Genomic DNA, 14,329 nt, shown 5'->3' on the forward strand with positions numbered 1-14,329 from the left:
AGGATACCGCGCACTTGATTCCCTTTAATGATCTCACCCACAACAAAGAGTTGCTGCAACCCAAAATCACAGACTTGATAATAAACGAATCTGACTCACACAGAAAAGTCTATCGAAAGGATAAATATGTCTCCCACAGATAAACCCTAGGTTTTGTTTCGTCTTTAGATATTAAAATCAAGGTAACAGGAACCAATTGATAATCCGGACTTATATTCCCGAAGAACAACCTAGATTAATCAATCACCTCTCTACAATCCTTCCTGACTACACAAGCGGATTGTCGAGGAATCTAAAATAGTGAGACGAAGATGTTTGTGACTTCTTTATCTTTCCTATTGGATAACTCTCAAGATCTCAATCCAATCAACCGATTGTACTCGTACGATAGAAGATGGATCAGATCACACAACTACGATAAAGGTAGTATCGGTCTGGCTTCACAATCCCAATGAAGTCTTTAAGTCGTTAACTCGAGTTTAGAGAAGAAGCTCAAGAGTTAATGTAGATAGACTCTAGCGAGAGCACTAGTATCACACGGACGTGTGGGGATTAGGTTTGCTCAATGCTAGATGTCTCCTATATATAGTCTTCAAATCAGGGTTTTGCCTTAGGGACAAAGCGAACTCTATTCACCGTTAGATAAAAACCTGATTTAGGTTTAAGCCAATATCTCTCAACCGTTATATCGAAAGACATAGCTTGTCACACACACTTGGGTACACGTTTACTGGGTTTGAGAAAACCATGCCCAAACGAGTACACGTATGTTGGTTCAAAATGATAACCCAAAAGGTCAACCATATATGAGCATCTCATATTAATTATGTTCTTCTTCACCATAACTAGTCCAATTGACTCAAATGAACTAGTTAAGAGTTGTTCAATTGCTATGAGATCTTATGTAACTACACAAGACACAATTGAAACAAAGATGATTCGATTCGACTAGAATCGTCTCATGAACATTATAGCCACGGTTTGCATAAAGCATTCCTTAATAATTAATGTTTCATGTTCAGAGCACATCTTTAGATCATAACCTCTTAAGCTCACAAACAAGTTTGCGGACTTAAGTTAATCGGTTGAGTTTTCCAAAATCAGCAGAAAATCTCGGGAAGAGAAGTTCCGCCAGTTCGCGGACTGGGTTCGCGGACTGAGCTCGCGGACTAAACATGCAAACGAGTTAAAGGAAAATCCAGCAGAAATTCTCGGGATGAAAACTTCTGTCAGTTCGCGGACTTGGGAAAGCCAATTCCACAATCCTACCTATTTATCTTGATCAACAAAGTTCGAAAACTTCGGTTCAAGGAATACATGGTTATATAATCTAAACTCTCATTTCAATCATTGAAACATTCTCAGAGGGCGATATTCAGTCGTGAAGAACAACAAACTTTTCTCGTCAGAGCAATTTCCAAAGTGATTGAAAGTTTCATGACTTTCGTCACTAGGTGAAGATAAACCTGATCAAAACGAAATGCTTTACCAACACATGATTTCGAGTAAAAGATAAGCAATGAATACTCAGCTCGAAATATCAAGTGTATATGATCTAGTCTATATAGCATACGACTTTTGTCTCATAAGAAGTAGGATAAGAATAGATAGAATTTTGAGTGATAGATAAGTTCAAGTCTTCACATACCTTTTTGTTGATGAAGTTCCACGGTTCCTTGGTGTAGATCTTCGTCATTGTCGTTGAATCACCATGAAGTCCTTGAGCTCAACTACACTTTTCCTATCCTAGTCCGAGACTTAGTGAGTAGGATAGAAATCAAGACTTTATAGTTTTGATCACTAACATTGACAAACATGCTTGATATAGCAACGCATGCGAGGTTGACCGAGCTATTCTCTAACAATCTCCCCCTTTGTCAATTTTAGTGACAAAACTATTAATACATATGGAATAAAAAAAATAAAAACTTTAGTGGCTCCTATTCCATAGTCCAATCTTCAACATTCCTTGAAATCTTCGTCCTTCCAAGTACTCCAATGATCCCAAAGGTTGTAAGTTTAGCATCACCGTCGTTGAAGATCCGTAGCTATAATAATGAGAGAAATCGAGATTCTCGATCATTATTATACAGTATCATAGTACTATTATGAACATCAAACTCCAATTGCATCACGACTTTAACAATAATACTACGATGATATGTATCACTACCCCTTAGTCAATACTCCATCTCGATCATGGAAACCACTCTCCCTTACACAATGATCCGAAAACCATATGTATTTGTAGTGTGACCTACAATATTTCTCCCCCTTTTTGTCAATAAAATTGGCAAAGGTACAAGAAGAGGTTCATAATGAAATTTCCACAAGAGACATTTTATGACCAAAAGAAAGACAACATATCATCTTAATTTAGATGCAATCTTATAGCCGAAGCTAAGAACATTCATCAAGGAGTTTTAAGACGCAAGATAACCCCTATAAATTCCACAGCCGCACTCCCCGCAAGATATTACCATTAAGCACAAGTTCAAAAGAACTCTCCCCCATTTGATGTCATTCCCAAAGGAAAAACAAGAGCGACCTTAATTTTGAAAGAAAAGAAGGATTTTTATTTGGACACCAAAAACCATGTGAATGATTTTTTATATCCAAAACTCAATCAAAATACTCACAAGTAAACCCATGAATATTCTAAATGGGATACACAATTAAATCAAAACCACAAAGTGATCAATTTAATTGAAAGTGCTCAATATAAGAAAACTCACGGAGCAACAGGCTACGACTAAGTTAATCATACGGAGGTGACTTACTTAACCGTTCAAGTACTCAACATAAGGAAAACCTTACGGAATACGTGACTACATTAACCAATAAAACATGATAGTGTAGTCGTTCATATACTCAACACAAGAATTTTTGGAATATTTGAAAACTCGAGTAGATTAATTAAAAGAGAACCTATAATTAATCTAATCATAATACAAACAAATAACCAAACTAATCACCGAGGTAATCAATTTAATTATTTTGGGCTCAACATAAGAGATTATGGAACCCCGACTAAGATTATCATGGAACATGACCATCTTAACCGCACATGTACTCAACATAAGAAAGAAAACTTATGGAGTACAAAACTAAATAACCAAGGATGATTAATTTAGTTCATAATGCTCAACATATATCATCTTATGGAACAACCAACAAATCCAAGGTTAATCTACTTAGTTGTAAGGTGCTCAACATAAGACACATAATGGAGCCTTCACGGTAAAACATAATAAAATGGATCAATGAAGATCTATACCGTGGATAACATACAAGGATCTATTCTATCTTTGCATCATTATATGCATAACAATATAACAGACTTTATCCTTGTCACACAAAAGATTTAATCCTATTTTCCATCAAATACATGATTCCATAGGCATAACTTTTGTATATATCAAAAGTCCATTCGTTCTTTCATCAATAAGAATACCGATTCATGAACAACTTTACTTTTGACCGCTATATGGGACCTTCAAGTTCACGGACGCAAACAATACATATCCCATAAAATATTGCAATATAACAAACCAAGAAAATACTGCAATAATCATCATCCTCCAAATATTTTTAGAATTTAATACCAATAAACCTAATAACATAAGAAGATGAAACAAATAATATCTATGTGTTGTCACAATCATTGCTATTCAAAACACTAGTTATTCTTCCAACTAATCCAAAAAGAAGACATATTAGGTATCTAATCTTAGTTTTCATTGATGATTTCATACCTCTGAAATGGTCCATCAAAGTAGGAGTCACTGATATCCTTGACTCTGTTGACCGTAGAGACACCATGTTCAAAGGTTAGGGCGTTGACTTTTCGATCAATAGTGCGAGCATAATGACGAGACTTTGCACAATCAAGGATAACTTTCTTCTAATTCCTGATCAAGATATTTTGAGTACCAAGGATTTTCGCATGTCCATCAATAAGATGGTGTATCTACAATTGAAGGTTAGCCAGTTCGTTCTTAACTTCATTATGAACACGAATCAGATCCTTGACAGATTCACCAATCCAAGTGTTATACTCTTTTCTTTCTAGCATCTTCTTCCGTATAAACTCTTGACCAGAATCATACCCTTTGAGATCATCCTCATCCATAGGGTTAACTTCTTCTTTGGGAACAGTTTCCATAAAGCTCCTTTCTGAAGAAAAATGAGCCACATATAAGATAAGATTTATATACGTTCGTGAAAACCCTGGATAGAAACCCTAAAATTCCTTGAGGAGATATGGGCGTTCGTGGGCTGACAAAACAAATGTCCCTAAAGAGGTATATTGTACATCTTCAAAAACTACCACCATCAAGAGGTCAAAGTAACAATGAGAAGACCATTAGAACAAGGGATATACAAACTAAAGACAATATAGCACAAAACTTGAGCATCTCTCAAATTCTCATCCTTGTATCTCTCAAGTTAGACACAAGGATAGACCATTATGCTGTTAGTTAGCAGAGGGATACATAGTCTCACCATCGATTTTGAGAGAGTGGTTGTAATTTCCTCTAGGATATCTTTTCTCAGCACTTCTTGTCCTTTCACCGCAGCTTCGAGGAAAGAGGGTGTAATTGGTAGTCCTTCTGGGAATCACAGGAGAGAAAACTTTTTGATAGTAAAGTCTAGGACCTCTAGAGATAGGTTCTAGGGGATTTTCCGAACTTCGTCTCCACACACTAGACTTAGATTTATCAGATTCAATCTTATAAGCACAAGAATTTACAAATATCATGTGTTGATTTCTAGGAGAGAGATCATTATAAGATGGCTGGTTTCCTGTGAAGGGAATCTTTATTGTAGTAGTCATTCGACTATTTACTCCATTGACAGTTGAAAGAAGCCACTTGTGAAGTTCAGAAACACGTTTCTTCCTATCAAAACAATGGATAGCATAGTGATTTCCTTTTTCATAGAAGGTACATATTCGTGGAGGAGAAGTAACAACAGTTACTTGTTTAAACTTCATAGCCACCGGGGAAGATTCTAAGTTGTGAAAACTTTTCTTGACACAATCTTCTTTTGAAGAAAATTTCATTATGCACAGTAACTCATGAGAATCAGTTTGTGGAGAAGAATTCTTCTTTAACACGGAATTTTCCTTTTCCAAGGATTTGCACTTTCCACGGTCTAAGACAAGTGAAGCATCAAGTTTCTCCTTCTCAACACGAAGTTTGTCTAGATCGGATGAATGTGTCTTGATCAAACAACTTTCTCTAATTGAGCCTTCTTTAACCAGCTTTTCAAGATCACATATCTTTTCACGCTGTATATTGATTTCTTGAAGAAGTTTCTCAATTTCCTTAGAGAATGACCCTATAATGTTGTAGAGTATTTGTTCACGATCAATAGACTTTTCAAATTCATCCATCAGTTGTACATGATCCTTGAGATCAACAAACTCTGTAGAATTTTTTGAAATTCTTGTGATCTCCATTTCAGCTTTAGCCATTATGTACAATGTCTCATTGGATGAAGAATGATTCACGCACCATGGGACATTCTCCTTACCTCGGGATTAGGATGAATCAGCTAAGGAGTGACCCTTTGAGGTATTTTCGATACATTTGACAAAGTTGACAGCTTTAGGAGGAATTTTGGTATGTGTATGAGATTATGTCCACAGAGTCGGATCTCTACAAACACAGACTGATGAGGTCTTTAATGTGTTTTCCTGCTCTGATACCAATTGAAAAAGCGGGGGTCTAACAACACCACCCAATCTTTCGCTTAGCAATCTGTATGGACTAACTCCGAGATACTTTGTTAGAGAATCAACTAGACAGTCGGAATCAATCTAGATAAAAAGTATCTCAAGAAGTTACTATCTCAATCTCTCAATTTGATCATTACTCAAGCTAAAATCAATAGCGAGTCTTTTTCAAAGAGAGATAACTTGGACGGTACCAAAGACCAATGTCCAAGGATCAATCAACAACCAAAAGTTGGATTAGAGAAGTTGATGATCACGAACGCACAACCTATATTATTTCTATTATATAAATTTAATGCGGAAAAGAAATAACACAGACACCAGAAGTTTTGTTAACGAGGAAACCGCAAATGCAGAAAAACCCCAGGACCTAGTCTAGATTGAATACACACTGTATTAAGCCGCTAAAGACACTATCCTACTCCAAGCTAACTTCGGACTGATCTATAGTTGAACCCCTTACCAATCTCCCAATGATACAAAGTACAGTTGTACTCCTACGCCTCTAATCCCAGCAGGATACTGCGCACTTGATTCCCTTTGTTGATCTCACCCACAACAAAAAGAGTTGCTGCAACCCAAAATCACAGACTTGATAATAAACGAATCTGTCTCACACAGAAAAGTCTATCGAAAGGATAAATATGTCTCCCACAGATAAACCCTAGGTTTTGTTCCGTCTTTAGATATAAAATCAAGGTAACATGAAGCAATTGGTAATCCGGACTTATATTCCCGAAGAACAGCCTAGATTAATCAATCACCTCTCTACAATCCTACCGATTTCTCTTGATCAACAAAGTTCGAAAACTTCGGTTCAAGGAATACATGGTTATCTAATCTAAACTCTCATTTCAATCATTGAAACATTCTCAGAGGGCGATATTCAGTCGTGAAGAACAACAGACCTTTCTCGTCAGAGCAATTTCCAAAGTGATTAAAAGTTTCATGACTTTCGTCACTAGGTGAAGATAAACCTGGTCAAAGCGAAACGATTTACCAACACATGATTTCGAGTAAAAGATAAGCAATGAATACTCAGCTCGAAATATCAAGTGTATATGATCTAGTCTATATAGCATACGAATTTTGTCTTATAAGAAGTAGGAGAAGAATAGATAGACTTTCGATTGATAGATAAGTTCAAGTCTTCACATACCTTTTTGTTGATGAAGTTCCAAGGTTCCTTGGTGTAGATATTCGTCGTTGTCGTTGAATCGCCATGAAGTCCTTGAGCTCAACTACACTTTTCCTATCCTAGTCCGAGACTTATATAATAGGCTAGAAATCAAGACTTTATAGTTTTGATCACTAACATTGACAAACATGCTTGATATAGCAACGCATGCGAGGTTGACCGAGCTATGCTCTAACAATCTCCCCCTTTGTCAATTTTAGTAACAAAACTATTAATACATATGGAATACAAAAAAGATAAACTTTAGTGACTCCTATTCCATAGTCCAATCTTCAATATTTCTTGAAATATTCGTCCTTCCAAGTACTCCAATTATCCCAAAGGTTGTAAGTTTAGCATCACCGTCGTTGAAGATCCGTAGCTATAACAATGAGAGAAATCGAGATTCTCGATCATTATTATACAATGTCATAGTATTATTATGAACATCAAAGTCCAATTGCATCACGACTTTAACAATAGTACTACGGTGATATGTATCATTCCCCCTTAGTCAATACTCCATCTCGATCATGGAAACCACTCCCCCTTACACAATGATCCGAAAACCATATGTATTTGTAGTGTGACCTACAATATTTCTCCCCCTTTTCGTCAATAAAATTGGCAAAGGTACAAGAAGAGGTTCATAATTAAATTTCCACAAGAGACATTTCATGACCAAAAGAAAGACAACATATCATCTTAATTTAGATGCAATCTTATAGCCGAAGCTAAGAACATTCATCAAGGAGTTTTAAGACGCAAGATAACCCCTATAAAATTCCACAGCCGCACTCCCCGCAAGATATTACCATTAAGCACAAGTTCAAAATAACTCACCCCCATTTGATGTCATTCCCAAAGGAAAAACAAGAGCGACCTTAATTTCGAAAGAAAAGAAGGAGTTTTATTTGGACACTAAAAACCATGTGAATGATTTTTTATATCCGAAACTCAATCAAAATACTCACAAGTAAACCCATGAGTATTCTAAATGGAATACGCAATTAAATCAAAACCACAAAGTGATCAATTTAATTGAAAGTGCTCAACATAAGAAAACTCACGGAGCAACAGGCTACAACTAAGTTAATCATACGGAGGTGACTTACTTAACCGTTCAAGTACTCAACATAAGGAAAACCTTACGGAATACCTGACTAAATTAACCAATAAAGCATGATAGCGTAGCCGTTCATATACTCAACACAAGAATTTGTGGAATATTTGAAAATTCGATTAGATTAATTACAAGAGAACCTATAATTAATCTAATCAGAATACAAACAAATAACCAAACTAATAACCGAGGTAATGAATTTAATTATTTTGGGATCAACATAAGAGATTATGGAACCCCGACTAAGATTATCATGGAACATGACCATCTTAACCGCACATATACTCAACATAAAGAAAGAAAACTTATGGAGTATAAAACTAAATAACCAAGGATGATTAATTTAGTTCATAATTCTCAACATATATCATTGTAGTTGCAGTAAATCCTACAGTACACCCCTCATATGATTTCATTGTTAATCAACTCATTTTTAGGTTTACACTCTTAATTTTATTGATTAATCTTTGAATGTTCTTACAAGAAAAGATAAAGAAATCAAGAATGATCTCTGCTGTGAACTTTCTCTCTCCTATTTACTTGTTTCTTACTCAAAAAAGATCTCCCTCTTCTTTACAACTCGAATGACTATTTATAAGGAAATACATAGTGGATGACAGCTAATCTGTCCTTTATTTTCGGGTATGGTCTGCGACATTCTCGCAACCTTACAAATGTTAATTTCGCAAACTCTCTAATTTTCGCAGGACTATCATATCTTTCTCGTGATCTTAGTTGACGTAATTTATTTTATCATTTCTGAAATTGTTCTGCGACGTTGTTGTGCTGTGTCATTGATAATTTCGCTGAAACATTGTCATTGCGAGATTCTGATCCTACATCTTGCCTCTTTTCATATCTTCTCTGCAAAGTAGAGAATGATGTGAGAAATTCCGCAGTTGCTCATCTTTTCATATTCTGCATTTATCACACGTATTCTTTCTTCCATTTATTTCTCGACACGTCTTTTGTAACCGTTACTTTTTAACCGCTCATATCTTTCCGTATTAATCGTGTTTATTTTCTCGAGGAGAAATTCCCTCTATATATATTCCTTTTCACTCTCTTCTTCTTTCTTTTTATCTTCTCTGCAACTTCATCGTTCTTCTGCAAATTCCATTATTGCAACTTTTCTTCTTTCTTCTTCAATCTTTTTAAGTTCTTCTTCATCTTCATACTATTTCTTCTGCAAATCTTCATACTTCATAATTTTCTTCGGAACAATCTCCCTGCTATTATCTTCCATGGATTCATCAAGGTTAGTTTTCTTTTTTCTTCTTTATGAGTTTTGCTGAAATTGATCTTGTTTATTGCCTTATTTGATGTTGTTTATGTGATTCCCATACTCTTGTTATTTCAACAAAAACGCTTCCAACACTAGATTTACAGTTCAGAACCCTAACATTCCCAAGTCGTAGCATAAGGTTGTTGCGCATAAAAGAAAGTCTGCGAATGAGAAGGTAGTAAGAAACACTATCCTTTTATAATAACAATATTGTTGCCTCTGTTTCTTATCTGGATTGTAATTCGCAGGGTGATAAAGATGTTAATAAACCAATCAAGAAATCTCGCCACCTTAAAACTGTTCCAACTTCTGTTCCCTTCCACTTACTCACCTCTTCTAAATCTTCTGCGACATCTTCGCAAGATAAACCTTTATCTCCAATTCGCGAAAAAGCTGCCTCATACTTCATTTCTTCAGCTGACCTCTCAATGACTGAAACTCCCCTTGTTGATCCTGCTGTGAATGAAACCTCTTCTCTTCCCATTGATAATGTTTCTCAACCTTCTGTCTCTACCAGTTCTTTACCTAAGTCTCTTCCTCTTTCGAAAGAAACCGTGGAAGGGATAGATATTGCCTTCAAAGTTTTATTTGAAGTTCTGGATGATGTCAAGAAGTCTTCTATTGATCCTATCAAGTCTAATGTTTGCGAAATTCTAAGCAAGAATTTGGGTTCTGATAGAGATGTTTTGAGAGGTATAATTTTCTTATATGTGTCTTTAATTTGCCTTTTTAATGGTTTTATCCTTCCCATATTTAATTATCCTTGAAATCCCTCTTTCGCATGTTAAGCTTTAAACCAGAAACGAATAATGGAGAGATATCGATTTGAATCTGTTGTTGAAGAAGCCCGTGTTGATAATGAAATCTTGATGGATCAATATAACCAATTAGATAACCTCTATTCATATTCTCTTGATCATATAAATAATCTTACCAATGAAAATACCCAATTAATTCAAAGACAAGATTTATTAAGTAATGAAGTATCTCGTCTTTCTTATTCTTTAACTAAAGCTAATTTAGGGATGGAAACTTTATCAGATGAGAATAAATCCTTGTCCCAAGAGAAGATAACTTATTTAAACAAGATGGTGATATCTTCGCAACAACTTAGTATTCTTCAAAAAGTATGTGATGACCAAGAGCTATCTCTTCTCTCTTTGAGAAATGAACTTAAAGAAGTAACAGAGTCATATATCGCTGAAAGAGATACACTCATTCAAGGTAGAATAACTTTAAGTGTAAAGGCGAATCAGCTTAAAGAACAATATTCCAAATTAGAAGAATCTTATTCTTCTCTTGCGAAGAAAAATGTGTTTCTTATTTCTAAAGAGAAAAATCTTCAGTCTCGACTTAAAGGTTTAGTTGGAGATAAATTTGATGACGCAATGGACCGTTGGGAGAATAGTTGTCTGTCCTTGATTCAACACCTTATTTCGCAAAAGGAAGGTAGTCATAATAGTTTGACTGCCTTAATTATCTTTTCTTTGTCATATCTCTCTGAATTCCTTATCTTAATAAAATTTTGTATTCTATCTTTCGCAAAGTCTGAGAAGAATCTTCATTCTTTCATTTCTGTTTTGGAGGCTAAATATGCCAAAATTCGCAAAGAAAATGCATTGCTCGTCTCTACCCTTACTGGTTCTCGCGACCGAGCAGAAAGAAGACTTGATTATCTTTCTTTTAAGGATATTCAATATAAGAATCATCAGAGAGAACTTCTTCGCCAAGTTCATCTCCGGGATGAAGTCCTTGTAAATGACATTTTATTTTCCAACTATCTTCCTCCTACATCAATTGATCCTTTAGAAGTAGATGATGATGAAGTTTCTCGTCCTGCTGATAGTGATTATGATTACGAAAGCGGTGCAGAGGATAATTTCTTAGAAGATGAAGAGAGGTTCCTTCTAAAGAAGCATCTGCTGGTGTTAATCAGAATGAGAAAGAAATTTCTCCTGAAGAAGTAATTACTGGAGATAATCAAGATGCTAGTCAAGGCGAAGATCAAAACCGAAATGAAGGAAAGGCTTGCGAGAATATTGGCGAAGAATTTCTGTTATCTCCTGCTACTGAAATTAATACTGAAGCTTGAGCTTCTTATTTAGCTTTGTCTTCTTGAACTGTCTTATTTTTATTACTTTTGCGAGTTACATTTTTCAACCAACTTTGGAGTCAACTTTTCCTTTTAATATTTTGTTGATGAGAAAGATAATGCTTCTTGTGTATTGATTCCCATACTTTCCTCTCATTATCTTTCTTGCAAAAAATAATCTGTTACGAATACTTATAAATATTTTGTTTGATCATATGGTCTTATTTTGCCTTCCTAATTAAAGGTCTTATTATGCCACCTCTTGTCATTGCGACAAAATCGCAGGACGTCCTTGCACTTTCATGCAAAAACCCATTGATCTTGCCTTAACTTTTTCTTTTGTATTATGGCCTCTTCAGGAATGTTGCGACAATATGACAGGCCTAAATATTCTTGCGAAAATAAATTCCCATGACATTGCCATCTTGCGACGAAATCGCAGGACGTCTTCACACTTTCATGCGAAAACCCATTGATCTCGTCTTATCCTTCTCTTTTCTATTATCGCCTCTTCAGGATTGTTGCAAAAATATGACAAGCCTTAATATCCATGCGAATAAAAAGCCTCATGACATTTGCGTCTTAAGACACTTATCAGCTCCCTAATGGAGGGTGCCGCCCTTATCTCCCCCCTGGTGGCCCCTTCAAGGAGGCGTACTTCTACCATACAAGGTTAGATCCTCCCATCCAGTCTTAACAACAACCAGTTGTTTTCGCAGCCTCTTATCCCTTATACCTATAAGGCTTATGGTTACGAGACTGCACCCTAAGTGGGGTTTTCTTCAGGCCGAGTGTAGTATAAGACAAGACTTGTCAATAATGGCAAGGTACGCTTCCCTGTCACTCTTGACTCAACCGTGTACCTCGGCTCCTTGATCAGATCTGCACTCATTGGGAGAGTCCTTATTACCTTAGTCCCCCAACCCCAAACAACTTTCTCTAATTGAGCCTTCTTTAACCAGATTTTCAAGATCACATATCTTTTCACGCTGTATATTGATTTCTTGAAGAAGTTTCTCAATTTCCTTAGAGAATGACCCTATAATGTTGTAGAGTATTTGTTCACGATCAATAGACTTTTCAAATTCATCCATCAGTTGTATATGATCCTTGAGATCAACAAACTCTGTAGAATTTTTTGAAATTCTTGTGAGCTCCATTTCAGCTTTAGCCATTATGTACAATATATTATTGGATGAAGAATGATTCACGCACCATGGGACATTCTTCTTACCTCGGGATTCGGATGAATCAGCTAAGGAGTGACCCTTTGAGGTACTTTCGAGACATTTGACAAAGTTGACAGATTTAGGAGGCATTTTGGTATGTGTATGAGATTCTATCCACAGAGTCAGATCGCTACAAACACAGACTAATGAGGTCTTTAATGTGTTTGCGTTCTCTGATACCAATTGAAAAAGAGGGGGTCTAACAATACCACCCAATCTTTCGCTTAGCAATATGTATGGACTAACTCCGAAATACTTAGTTAGAGAATCAACTAGACAGTCAGACTCAATCTAGATAAAAAGTATCTCAAGAGGTTATTATCTCAATCTCTCGATTTTATCTTTACTCAAGCTAAAATCAATAGCGAGTCTTTTTTAAAGAGAGATAACTTGGACGGTACCAAAGACCAATGTCCAAGGATCAATCAACTACAATCAACAACCAAAAGTTGGATTAGAGAAGTTGATGATCACGAACGCACAACCTGTATTATTTCTATTATATAAAATATAATGCGGAAAAGAAATAACACAGACACCAGAAGTTTTTTTAACGAGGAAACCGCAAATGCAGAAAAACCCCGGGACTTAGTCCAGATTGAATACACACTGTATTAAGCCGCTACAGGCACTAGCCTACTCCAAGCTAACTTCGGACTGATATATAATTGAACCCCTTACTAATCTCCCACTGATACAAGGTACAGTTGTACTCCTACGCCTCTGATCCCAGCAGGATACTGCACACTTGATTTCCTTTGCTGATCTCACCCACAACAAAGAGTTGTTGCAACCCAAAATCACAGACTTGATAATAAACGAATCTGTCTCACACAGAAAAGTCTATCGAAAGGATAAATCTGTCTCCCACAGATAAACCCTAGGTTTTGTTCCGTATTAAGATATAAAATCAAGGTAACAGGAACCAATTGGTAATCCAGACTTATATTCCCGAAGATTAGCCTAGATTAATCAATCACCTCTCTACAATCCTTCCTGACTACACAAGCGGATTTTCGAGGAATCACAAACAGTGAGACGAAGATGTTTGTGACTTCTTTATCTTTCCTATCGGAGAACTCTCACGATCTCAAGCCAATCAATCGATTGTACTCGTACGATAGAAGATGCAAGATAAGATCACACAACTACGATAAAGGTAGTACCGGTCTGGCTTCACAATCCCAATGAAGTCTTTAAGTCTTTAACTCGAGTTTAGAGAAGAAGCTCAAGAGTTAATGGAGATAGACTCTAGCGAGAGCACTAGTAAAACACGGACGTGTGGGGATTAGGTTTGCTCAATGCTAGATGTCTCCTATATATAGTCTTCAAATCAGGGTTTTGCCTTAGGTACAAAGCAAACTCTATTCACCGTTAGATGAAAACCTGATTTAGATTCAAGCCAATATCTCTCAACCATTAGATCGAAAGAGATAGCTTATCACACACACTTGGGTACACGTTTACTGGGTTTGATAAAACCATTCCCAAACGAGTACATGTATGTTGGTTCAACATTATAATCCAAAAGGTCAACCATATGAGCATCTCATATTAATCATGTTCTTCTTCACTATAACTAGTCCAATTGACTCAAATGAACTAGTTAAGAGTTGTTCAATTGCTATGAGATCTTATGTATCTACACAAGACACAATTGGAACAAAAATTATTCGATTCGAT

Source organism: Papaver somniferum, chromosome 5, assembly GCF_003573695.1.
Source record: "Papaver somniferum cultivar HN1 chromosome 5, ASM357369v1, whole genome shotgun sequence".
Taxonomy (NCBI): domain Eukaryota; kingdom Viridiplantae; phylum Streptophyta; class Magnoliopsida; order Ranunculales; family Papaveraceae; genus Papaver; species Papaver somniferum.